General features: G+C 44.6%; 1 pseudogene across 1 annotated transcript; it reads left to right on the plus strand.

Annotated features, from left to right (window-relative positions):
* Positions 1 to 9,545: 9,545 nt before the first annotated feature.
* Positions 9,546 to 10,238, plus strand: LOC310782919 (ubiquitin-conjugating enzyme E2 J2 pseudogene; annotated as a pseudogene). Its single transcript has one exon. The product of its transcript is annotated as a ubiquitin-conjugating enzyme E2 J2 pseudogene (transcript).
* Positions 10,239 to 12,328: the final 2,090 nt, after the last annotated feature.

Consider the following 12,328-nt stretch of genomic DNA (forward strand, 5'->3'; position numbering starts at 1 on the left):
TTAGCTAAACCATTAATCCGATTGTTGCATGTTTGAGGGGAGTTTGTTGTTCCAAAAGAAATCAGCGAGTCTTTGCTCTTGGGTTTGATCACTTTTCGTATGTGATCTTTCAGAAGATGCCAAACGATTTCGATTGGATTCAAATCAGGAAAGTCTATATTGAGTGAAATATAATTCTGTACTGTGTGTGCGTGCCCTTTGTGCGGGGGGGGGGGTGAGTGATGCATCTAATTAGCTGATCACTGTATGATAGAATAGCAGTCAAACCGGTTCTGAAAGGTAACAGTAACACAGGTCTTGTCCTGCTTCCCCCCACAAATTTCATTCTTGAGGCTGGCAAGAGGTCCATGTAAATTAACCACTCAACAGTTGATGTCACAATGTGCATGCACGTGGTCTAAATACGCTGCGCTGATTTGCTCAATAGATTTTTCGGCTTCCGCAAACAAACAGCTGTGGTGCTTGTTGCTTGTTGTCTTGGAAACATGAACTTTGAGCGCTTCCTGAATGGGTCAACCAAGGAGCAGGCAAAAGTGGCTTTGCATGTTTTGTAGTGTGTTCTAAGTTGTAATGTGATTGATAATTTCTCCTGTTAATCCCCTGATATAATATAATATATACTGTGATACAAATCCACTGGCTGGCTGCAGCAGATTAGATTTATTAACAATTCTGCCTTTTCTATATTTTGGGGTTATTTTTTCTTTTGAATGAGTTGAGGGCAGGATTGAGATGGTCCAGACTCAACAGTCAATGTCCCAATGTCAATTCGTTCACAAAGTGAACTGGAAGGGAGGTCACGGCAAAAGCGCATTGCCGAAGAACCTCAAGGCAAAGGTGCTTGACATGGTGAAGGCGAAATACGCGACTTATGATGTAGCAGATGTTCGTGATCGGATCAATGAACGTCTCCGTAACCCGAGACACATAGATCCGAGGGCACGTCACGACCCCCTCCGCTATACAGACTGACTATTTTACTGTATACTGTACAGCCTGATACTTTTCTGATAGCCTTTTCACATGGCATTTTTTTTTAGAGGCCAAACAGGTACAGAGAGACATTTTTTTTGTGATAGGCCTACTGTACTCAATTGTACTGTACTACATTTTTTTTCTCTTACGTTTTAATAAAACTTACTACAGTAACATAGCAAATGTGTTCCTCGTTATTTATTCTAACTGCATAATGTGTATTAATGTCTAGTAGTGTGTACGAGCAATGTACATACAGATTTGTATTAACTGCACACACATTTTGGGATCAGAGCTCACAGCCATCTTCATTAATCAACAGACCAACATTTACAGTATAGATTCTCTTTCACATTTGACCTATTTGGTGTAGGCCTATCTGCTTGTACTGTATGTTACTATTTGTTACATCAACAAACTATTCAAAACGAATTTCCCTGAGTTGGATTAATAAAGTTGTTGATCAATTGATTGACTGACTGAATGATGGTGGTTCATGTACTGTATGCATAGGCTAGTGACAATGAATAGATAGATACAAGATACCAGGGGAGAAATCAAACTACTCATACAGTAAATCCTCCTATTTTAGGGTGAAAAGTTTGGCTGTCAGCTAACGGTGACTAGTCGGTATTAATACAGTATTGTGACTAGCTTTTCGGATGTTAGGTAGTAAAGATCTGAAGGTTTATCAACCTAAAAGCTAACATCTCCCCACTGTCATAACGAGATGGGTCCATGCTACTGTAACGTTATATCAATTTGAGAAAAACTAGCTACAGTAGTAAGAAATGGCTGCAGGCCAATTCTATTCACAGATCGTAGTGTTTGCTAGCTAGCTAGCGCTAAGCTAACACTGATTCAATGTCACCATACAATATGCTTGAACCAAATGCTGTACAACACAAAACAAGTTGCAAACCATTAAAACTTAACGCCCACACGTATAGTGACGCAGCTGCAGCTATCATGTTGTTTTGTTTAGTGTACTGTACAATAACGTAACGAACTCTGATAGGGCACATAGGTTGGCGTTAACCTATGTGGGGTTCGAAATAACCAGACAGTAAATATAATAACGCATCCGAGATATAAACGTTATGAATATAGCCACGTTATAAACAACAAACTAACGCTGGTGATCCGTATGGAAACATTGTTACTCGAAATGGTTAAAAGTTATATCAATTTGGTCATTTTGTAGTATTTTACTGCCATATAACATAACTAGCGGCTATGTTAGTAAGCCACATCAGGCAACTTGCGCTGAACCGGAAGAGCAAATACGTTTACGTGGGCTGTGACCCGCAGCTGGTGGCTGCTGCAACAGTGAGAGACATTATGGACTATGTGGGCCCCTAGTGGTTGAATGCCATTATTCACATCTCAAACCATCTCAAAAACGCCGGCGCATCGTCAAGCACAAAGCACCGAAAAAAATCCGTCACGACGGGAGTGGCTGCATCTGTATCTGCGTCCCCAGCTATCCACTCGTCGTAGGCATCGTGCAGGCTCTGCTTGAAGGGCTGATTCCACATCACACTGTACCAAATGTTCCGCTGCATATTGCACAACGCTCAGAGCCAGATTAACACCCCCAGGGGCCCCGGGGCACTGAAGCTCCCAGGGGCCCCCCTACCCATCGTCCGGATGTTTGGATGTTTTTTCGCCATATTTAGAGGAATATCTCATTTTAAATTAACATTAGTATTATACTGTTGTTATTATTCCGTTTCTGAGATTCAGTTTCTCACTCACTCATAGGCGATTCTAGGCTTTGCAAAGAGGTAGCACCAGCAGGATAAAGATATTAGTGTGACTGGGGGGTTTCTAGGGGGGGCTGTGCCCCCCCCGGACAAAGAAATTTTGTACATTTTAAAGTAAAATGCATGAATCTGATGCACTCTGAGAGCAAAAGGAAGAGGCTAATCTTCACATTAATATCCTCTTCACTGTGCTGTGGCTTTACAATGATGAAAAACTAATTGACATTACATTTCCAATACAAAACAGCAGAGGGTGCCGCAGCACCACAAGCACCCCCACTTCCCGCGCCCCTGGTCACCACTTGCCCACAGGCATCCAATGAGACTAAATCATCAGACTTAATCTTCTTGGAAACACATTTTATTTTGTCCTGATTGGTCTTAGATTTGTGTCATAGTTCTGTGGAGCCCAACATGAGCCCGACCAAAAAAAAAAAAAAAAAAAAAAATTTGGAGGGCCCCTTCACCCCGAGGGCCCCGGGGCACCTGCCCCGGTTGCCCTATGGTTAATCCGGCCTTGACAACGCTGTCTTTAAACTTAACGTCAAACTTTCGTCTGGTTCGTTTGGTCTCTGCGTTACGTCCGGTTACGTCACACGGTAGATGCGTTGTGTTTTACAGTACCGTATTCACCGTAGTTTTTGCTCCTTCGTTTTTTGTTTTTTTTGACCCGGCCTGTATTGAGGGAGGGGCCTTTATTTGCCCGAGCAGGCCGTGCCCCCGTCCTATATTAGAGCAGAGGCCAGTAATGGAATAGAGGCCACTAATAGAGGAAATACGGTAGTTCGTTATAATCTAACTTCATGCTTTGAAGGCGACTTTACGACGGTGACGGTGAGAACTCAATCACAGCAGATATCCGCTGATAGCCTACCGACGCGCTGATAGAAAAATCTCCATGGACGCACCGCGCTGCGCTCAGGCCTCGCCCCCCGACACGCCCCGTGCGATGACGTCATAATCGCCGCGCGCCCTATGCGCTTGGCTGGGCGCAAAGAGTATGCCAGAATCTTAACGCTTAGTTCACACAGAGAACCTACGCCTTGCCTTGCCTCAACCCACGCCTACGCCTGCAGACCTTGAGCTGGGCGTGAACCTATTACACGCTTTTGCGATCACACCGCACGCCTATTGCACGCTGAACCTGGAGCCGAGTCACAAGCGCCTCTCCTCTCTCCCGACTGTATTTTTTCACGTGTGGTCCCGAATTATCATAGGTAAAATAAATTGGATATATTTAATGTTCTATTGATGCTGGATATGTATTACCAGGTCTGACTATAGTCGGACATTTTAGAGAGGTAATCTTGCAAGAATATGTGCTGGCACAACAACATTGTCCATCTTGCTTCTTCGGTCGCTATTCTCTCTCATGAAGATTTGTTTGCAGACAGGGAGAAAGCCCCATGTGATAGCCACCCGTCAATCTCTCTCTCTCTCTCTGCTCAACACTGTTGTAAACATTTTATTTTGAAATTCAGTTGACTTTGCCATTTCCCACGGATATTGCCGCGTTTTTCTTTCATGGCTTGACAGAAGAAGCCTGCCTGCACGCGCCTTGTCGGCTTGAAAATAGAACTCACGCCTAAACGATAAAATCGGCAAGGCACAGGCGAGGCGTGGGTACACGCAGGGTTCACGCTCAGGCGCCCGGTGTACACAGCCTCGTTGACTAAAACGGACGCCTATTTAAAAGCGTGGGTAAAGGCAAGGCCTACTTCTGCGCGGAGGTGCGCTGCGCAGCGCAGCGCCGCGTAGCGGTGTGTCCCCGCCATTAGAGAAAGTTGTGCACTTGTGCACCAAGGCCGCGCTGGCGTCCCACAGCTGCTGAGCTAACATTGTTTTCAATCTGCTTAATTGCGTATTGCGGGCGGACCAGCGTTCTTCTTCCAGCTTCCAGCGTTTACTTTCTGTCTGCTCCTTGTGTTTGAAGCACATTCACTTGGCTCTCCTGCATCTCTTTCTACAGTCTGTGGTCACACTCAGTGGGTCAGACAGACAGCAGTTTATCCTGCATCTCTTTTTACAGTCTGTGGTCACACTCAGTGGGTCAGACAGACAGACAGACAGACAGACAGACAGCAGTTTCACTTGCTAGCATGCATGAAAGACATCACTGTATTTTATGTTTCAGAGTGTCTATTTGTACTGGGCGAAAATATATTCTGCCGTGTTGTGGGGCTAAGTATTCGTACCCCCGTCGGGAGTAATGAGGGCTGCGAATCGGATGCCAACTTCAGCATGGAAAACAGTCAAAGTACCAAAGTGAAAGTAAAATCAGGGCTGCCGCACCCTATACGCAGGGTACGCAGACTGCGTAGGGCATCATGTGACTGACATGTTTGTTTTTTTGGTGCCCACCTACTGGTTTACTAGTGGTTTTATTACTTTATTCAGGGTTAAAGTGGGTGCATCTCATTGTAAAATTGGACTCGGCCCAAATTGGGCTTCAAACGGCCCAAATTGGGCTTTAAATGGCCCAAATCTGGCTTCAACTGGCCCAAATCTGGCTTCAAACGACCCAAATCGGGCTTCAAATGGCCCAAATCTGGCTTCAAACGACCCAAATCTGGCTTCAAACGGCCCAAATCTGGCTTCAAACGGCCGAAATTGGGCTTCAAACAGCCCAAATTTTTCGCCGCCGCCCTTCGGGCGCCGGCACGCACGTCGGCCCGTATCGGCCTGGCCTGCTTGGTATCTAATGCCCGGCCTGAATTATGATCCCAGTCTGCCCCTGTTTGCATGTAGCCTACAGTTTAACAATCGCTTGTTTGCTGACATGTACAGTAATTCTAACAATTGTTTGTTTGCCACATGTAATGTAATGTGAGATACACTAGTATCGTTCATAATTAATGATTTTGCAGTCTTTCCTTTGACAGTTATTGAAAGTTTTGCGGGGGGGGGGGGGGGGGGGGGGCACCACAAAACAATTGCGCACCCAAATGGCCAGCAGGCCCTGAGTAAAATGATTGCTTTACTTTTCGCACTTTGAAATTGTTTGAAATGCGTCCTGACAACTGTTAAACTGTTCTTGTGTTGAACAGATTGTACAGATTAAGCCTTTTTCTGTAGAAACATAAATTGCTGTTTACTCTCCTTCCACAGTTGTGACGGAGTTATTTTATCTGAGGGTGCGGCCATTTCCTCATATTAACACACTCTGCCCTGAAGCAGCAAGTCAGTGAAAGTTACATAAATAAATAAATCGCGTTACAACACATGAAAATATAATATCCACAACATCATTATGGTGAACTCGTCCTGCTGATAGAGTCAGGAAAGTAAAATAGACTGGAAACGGTCTAATAACTGATGCTACAATACCTGAGTGTCAGCGGAGACGAGATGAAGTGAGGGGGGAGAGAGCTCTGTTCAGGTGTGTCTGTCAGCGAATATAAGACGTGCTGGCGAATATAAGAAGTTCCGGTGAGGTTTTTCAAAGTAAAAGAACGAATCTGCACAATTATAGAGCAGACAGAGGTGATTTATTATTTTCCACATTAAACTAATAAACTAAGCATTTAAGTGAAGCTATACAATACAATAGTGTAGGGATGACTACTGATTTCACAAAATAGATACACAGATTTTTATAAATAATTTTATTTTATTATTTTATTATAATAGTTTATTGTTTATTGTGGATCCCCTTAGTCTGCGCCAAGGTGAGACTACTCTTCCTGGGGTCCAAACACATAACATAAAAACATAATACAGTAACATTGTCGACAAGTTGATAATTATAACAAAGACAAAAAGAGAGTGAATCAGCTCACTCTATTACATATCATACATTTCAGAAGTTTATGAATTAGTACAGTGTAGTGTTATATAATATAACATAGCACAATGCAGTACAATACAATACAACATATGTATACAATAATTAATAACCTAAAGCTATCACATTATTCATCACTGCATGTTTTAACTTTTTTTTAACAGAAATGTGTTACTTGCCACCGGTATATTACTAGGTAGATTATTCCAATAAGCAACTGCTCTATACATTAGGCTACCGTTCTTTTCAGAGGATTGGTTTTTGGTAGAGTGAATTGAGCATCTACTGCCTGTCTTGTTGTATAGCCATGTCTACTCTTAGTGGGGTACAGTTGTGAGTGTAAGCCCTGTGGTTTCCCAGTGTTCCAGATGTTAAACAGAAAGGTTACCAACCCGCATGCTATTCTTTGTTCCACTTTTATCCATGACAGTGCGGCATGCATCCCATCCACACTGCTCCTCATAGAGCAGCGGAGAGTGAGGCGTGCCGCCCTGTTCTGGGCAAGCTGGAGTTTGGCCAGGTCTTGTTTAGAGGCGCTAGACCATACTGTTGGGCAGTAGTCTAGGCGGGATAAGACTAAAGATTGTATAATCATAATCAGTAATGTGGAAATAATAACTAAGTGGGTAAAGGCAAATAATAGAACAGCTAGAACAGTCTGATAAGAAATTACATTAATTTACTGTAATGCAGCCTTTAAAAGCAGGAATACTAGGCACTTCACTTCACATCACCATATCCAACATCTAAAACCATTTCTAGTCTCATATCACCATTAAGCATCCAGTCCTACTTCAGCATTCAGTATGCCAGGGGTCCCCAATTACTTTTCACCAAGGGTCACATTTTACTGAGGGCCGAGGGCTGGCACCGGCGCGGAAAGATTTGGGGCATTTGAAACCAGATTTAGAGGAATAACTGATTTTAAATGAACAGTGGTGATGTCATTATTCAGTCTTAACCACCAATATTTGATCCTTTTCTCACTGGGTGGGTTAATTCACTGAAAAGATGTTAATGTCAAAACCCATTTTATCTTGGTACTGCTGTTTTAAACAAACTACCTCCAGGATCTCTTGCAGTAAAATAATGAATGAATGTATGACTATGACAAGAGAACATTAGGGTTGTGCTACAACCCGGGTTTTACGAGTGAGAAGGAGAGCTCTCGCTCTAGTGCCATCTCGCTGCGCACGCAGCTCCATGCTGCAGCCAGCCAGGGACTTCCCGGGACTTCCCAGGACTCCCCTCGCCTATGTCACAGCTTTGGGGTCCAAGATTTCAAAATAAAAGCACAAAAAGGAAAACGACCCCAGAAGTCACTGTAGTGTGTAAGTGTGTTAATGTGAAAATCCAGTTCCTAAATAATTCCCCTACACATTGACTGATTGAGGTCTCTAACCTGCTCCATGCTCTTTAAGCATATATCTCAGTAAGTGGCTCGGGATTCTCAAAGCCTGTGTTAAAGTCTTCACTACTGCAAGCATAAATTACACAGGATCTTCCCTTTTGTCTCGCCATTGTGTGACAGGTGTCAGAGGGCACACTATCTCATGCCTTCTGGTCCTGCCCTTCACTAACGGGATTCTGGGCCAAAAGTTTTGATTGGAACTCTAAGGCCTACAAAATAACCCTACAGCCGGAGGCAGAACTCGCCATCTTCGGCTGGTCAGAGTCCTCACTGAACTTCCCTACAACTGTGCAACAATCTCTCACATTGGGGACAACTGTCGCCAAAAGACTCATTCTGAAGGAATGGAAGTCCTCCTCTTCACCTCCTTTTCAGGAATGGCTGATGGACATGTTCTCTGTTATACAGATGGAGAGACTCAGTCAGGTCCCTGAGAGCCAACTGGCTTAAAAGATTCTCAACTATTTGGGACCCGTTTTTGGCCGACTTTGACAAGGTTAAGAATGAATCGTGTCTGAGGCTAGAGGTGACAGACGGCTCGCCCGTCTGGTTTCTCATGGACCCCTTGCGCGGGACCCCATGCACAATGTCTATTACAAACATATTTGCACCTTATGCAGCTGGTAGCATCATGTTGTAATGTTGAACGTTGATGATGTATTTCTTTTTCTGAACCTGTGAGAGAATGAATGGCACAAAGGCTCACAGGGGATCAAACACGTGAATAAACAGTTGTGGTCCTCCAGCGTCCGGGCTGCTCCCAGGAGGCAGGGCGGGCTTTTCATGTATAAGACATGAGCTTTAAAGGTTGAGTGTGTTACGGACTAGACAGTCTAGGGCACAAGAAGTGTATTTAGCATTTAGCTATCCAAGATAGTCCTAACCTGGAGTATGCGAAGAGGAGAAAAGTGGGGAAAGAAACAGACAAAACACGGACTGGTTTCCAAAGGAGAAATAGTCAAGAGAGAGAGGTGGGTCAGCTTACCGTAGATTGATGCTATAGGTTGTTGCCTACGTTAGAGGCAGCTTCCCTCTGACGAGGCCTCACCAGCACCGTCTTTGCTCTCAAGAGCAGCGAGCTCCGTCTGTGTCGTTTCAGTTCAGTTCAGGTTGTTGTTGGAAGGATCCACAACGTAAAACAAAACTGGTCCTCAATAAATAAGTGTATCGGTTCAAAGAAGTGCTGTGTGAGTTGTCGGTCCTCTGGCGTGGCGTGGCGTCTCGAGCGTCATTCAAATCTGCCACGCACACACACCTGGGCAGTCTTCATTCCTAAAACTGCTCCAGTGGCTGGCTGCGTGCGCACCTCAGTGACATCAGCTTAACCACACCTCATTTCTCAATGAAAACCAGTCAAAAGTGTTTAGGAAAGGAAACAAGGAAGAAAGCAGAAGAGGGACTATACCCTCCCTATCATTCCTGACAGTGATGTCATCAGTGATGTAATTCGAGCAATTGTGATGTTATCAGTGAGTGATGTCATCAGTGATGTCATCAAGTGCTCGAGTGACATCACTGGTGACATCACCAATTACAGTAGGCTGTTATACTGTACATAATAATAAGTGATTAGCCGTGATAGTGTCATTTCACCGTGCTCTCTGGAGAGATGAACAACAATGGAAATAAGGGCGCTACTCGGCGACTGAAGCAGGATTACCTCCGCATAAAAAAAGAGCCTGTACCTTACATCTGTGCAGAACCTCTCCCCTCTAACATCTTAGAATGGCACTATGTTGTTCAAGGTCCTGAGGAGACACCTTATGAAGGAGGATATTACCACGGAAAACTCCTCTTCCCCCGGGAATTCCCTTTTAGACCACCCAGCATCTACATGATCACACCAAACGGGAGGTTCAAGTGTAATACTCGGTTATGTCTGTCCATCTCAGACTTCCATCCAGACACATGGAACCCCGCCTGGACTGTCTCCACCATCCTCACCGGCCTGCTCAGCTTCATGTTGGAGAACGTGCACCACGCAGGCAGCATGGCCAGCTTTCACAGCACCAAAAGACACCTCTCCACCCAAAGCTTGGCCTTCAACCTCAAGGACCAGGTGTTCTGTGAGCTGTTTCCTGGCCTGCTCCATGAGATGAAGCAGAAACAGAAGGTGCAGGGGGAGCCGAGAGCCCGCAACCTCAACACCAAACCTCAACTGCTCGGCCTGTGTGGCCTGCTGGTGATTGTAGGCTTGGCAATATTTTCCTACACAGTCAAGTATGTGCTGAGGAGCATAGAGCAGGAGTGAGAGATGCTCCGTAGCAGGTGAGCCAGCTATAGTGGACTACACATGTCTCCGTTAAAATTGGCTCTCAGTCACAATTGCGTTGTGATGAGTTATGTCATCAGTGATGTCACTTGAGCAATTGTGACATCATCAGTGATGTAATTTGCTGAGGCTAAGTGGTGGGGGTATAAGTAGGGAGAAGAGGACAAGTGGTGCATCATTTGCGTGGGGAGGGAGGTTCAGTCCGTTTAAACCCCTCCACCACCACCACTATCTAGGTTGGAGAGGATGGGGTTTTACAGAATGTAGGTAAACAGTGAATGGATGCCAACTGCCATAAAACATCACAGAAGAAGAACCACCACCACTACGGACTCTGGAAGACGGAAATCCAAAGCCAACCCACACAAAGGATTGATGGGTTCTATTCACTGACCTAAAAGTTCTATTCTTATTGTAATGTGTAATGTATTTGTATTTCTGATCCAAAATAAAATGTCAACATCGCCAATTCTATGCATATAAGTGATGTCATCACTGAGTGATGTCATCAGTGATTATGTCATCATCAGTGATCAGGTCGAGTTGCCGCAAAATGGACAGTTTGTGATGTACTTTGAAAGGGTCAGACGTAAAAGCAGCGCAAGCCTCCTTTCTGGCTACTGAGTCACGCATTTTGGACCTCCTCTGACGCCACCCTCTTACTAGATTGCTCTTTTATTTCTGAAAGTTCATAAACAATCACAGATCATTTCCTGTCTCAACAACACTTGATAGTCCGGCATGTTATTAACTCATTGAGTGCCAAGGACGGACATGTTCGTCATTTCAATTAGTAACGTAGAGTGCCAAGGACGGACATGTTCGTCAATTGCGTTTTTTGACGGTGGGGCGTCGATCAAAGCCTTCTGCCTCTGATGTACAAATATTATAGCTATTGGATGTGTCTAACCTATTTTACAGAACCCTTAGGTGGCGACAGTGCTCTCCACATAACAGAAAGGCAAGGAAAAAACAAAGAAGAAGTCGTTATGGAAACGGAAATCGCATCGCATCCGTATGCATCGATATGCTGAAGCACGTTACTGCAGCTGTGCCTGCAGCAGCCAATCTGCTCCCACAATTGAGCCGCTCCGTGTCGGTTGCGACAGCAAATCCGCACATCCACACCGTGGAGTTGTTATTATTCTCAACTGGAAGCATCGTTGCCGGTGACAAACACACGCGGAACGCTGTAAAAAAGCAGGATGTCTAGCACCCTTCACTGTGCGCACAGCAAACTCAGCAGAGAGCCACCACAGACAGGAGGAGGAGTGTGCAGTTGAGGCGAGGCGAGGCGGGGCGGGGAGGGGGGGGAAGGGGCACGCAGAGCAGCACACACACAACACCCAGACAGACCCAGGCAGCAGGACAGGATTGACAAACGCAAGCCAGAATATCCGATGCCCACCAGCAGCAAATGAAGACCAGCAAGAAGCTGCAACCAGCAGCGCACGCAGGGGCCAGCGCTGCTGGTTGTAGCTAAAAAATATTATTCTGCCAAACAGAATTCCCTGGCCTTCACTGTTTTATTGAAGGAAATTATTTTTGAGGTGTGACTACATTAGAAAAGATTAGCTTCAGAGTCAGTGATGTGCTTGAAATGTTTAATTTCACAAAAGGCCAATTATCTCAGCTTCTAGAAAAAAATTGCTGTTTCTGGATGAATCAAGCTATCTTCTCCGGCTCATAACTAAAGAACGGAAAATGGGATCAATAAACTTTTTTTTGCAGATGATAGAATAGAGTCTCATCGTTCTTTGTGCGTGTTCAGTGTTTACATAGTAATATCACACAATATTCTGTGGGCCTCGAGAAATCACTGAAAACGCTCTGAAACTCTGGCACTGGGAGCATCCGTCCTCCAAAAGTGGCTGGCACTCAATGAGTTAATGTACTTTGCAAAAACATCAGTGAACTAGCTGGCCAGCTAGCTTGTGCTGCCTGTCACTGAGCTAAATAACTCTAGTAGGAGGAGGGGCGGGGGTTGTATGGATGCCTAGCTCTTAATCGGATACCTCTTAATCCTATTTTTAATGGTTTATTTTTTTTACTCTTTTATTCTTTTATCTAATCCGCTGCCGATTTTTATGATTTTTATGGTTTTATTGCTTATTTTATTC

The sequence above is a fragment of the Poromitra crassiceps genome, assembly GCF_964638095.1.
Source record: "Poromitra crassiceps genome assembly, chromosome: 9".
In the NCBI taxonomy this organism is placed as follows: Eukaryota; Metazoa; Chordata; class Actinopteri; order Beryciformes; family Melamphaidae; genus Poromitra; species Poromitra crassiceps.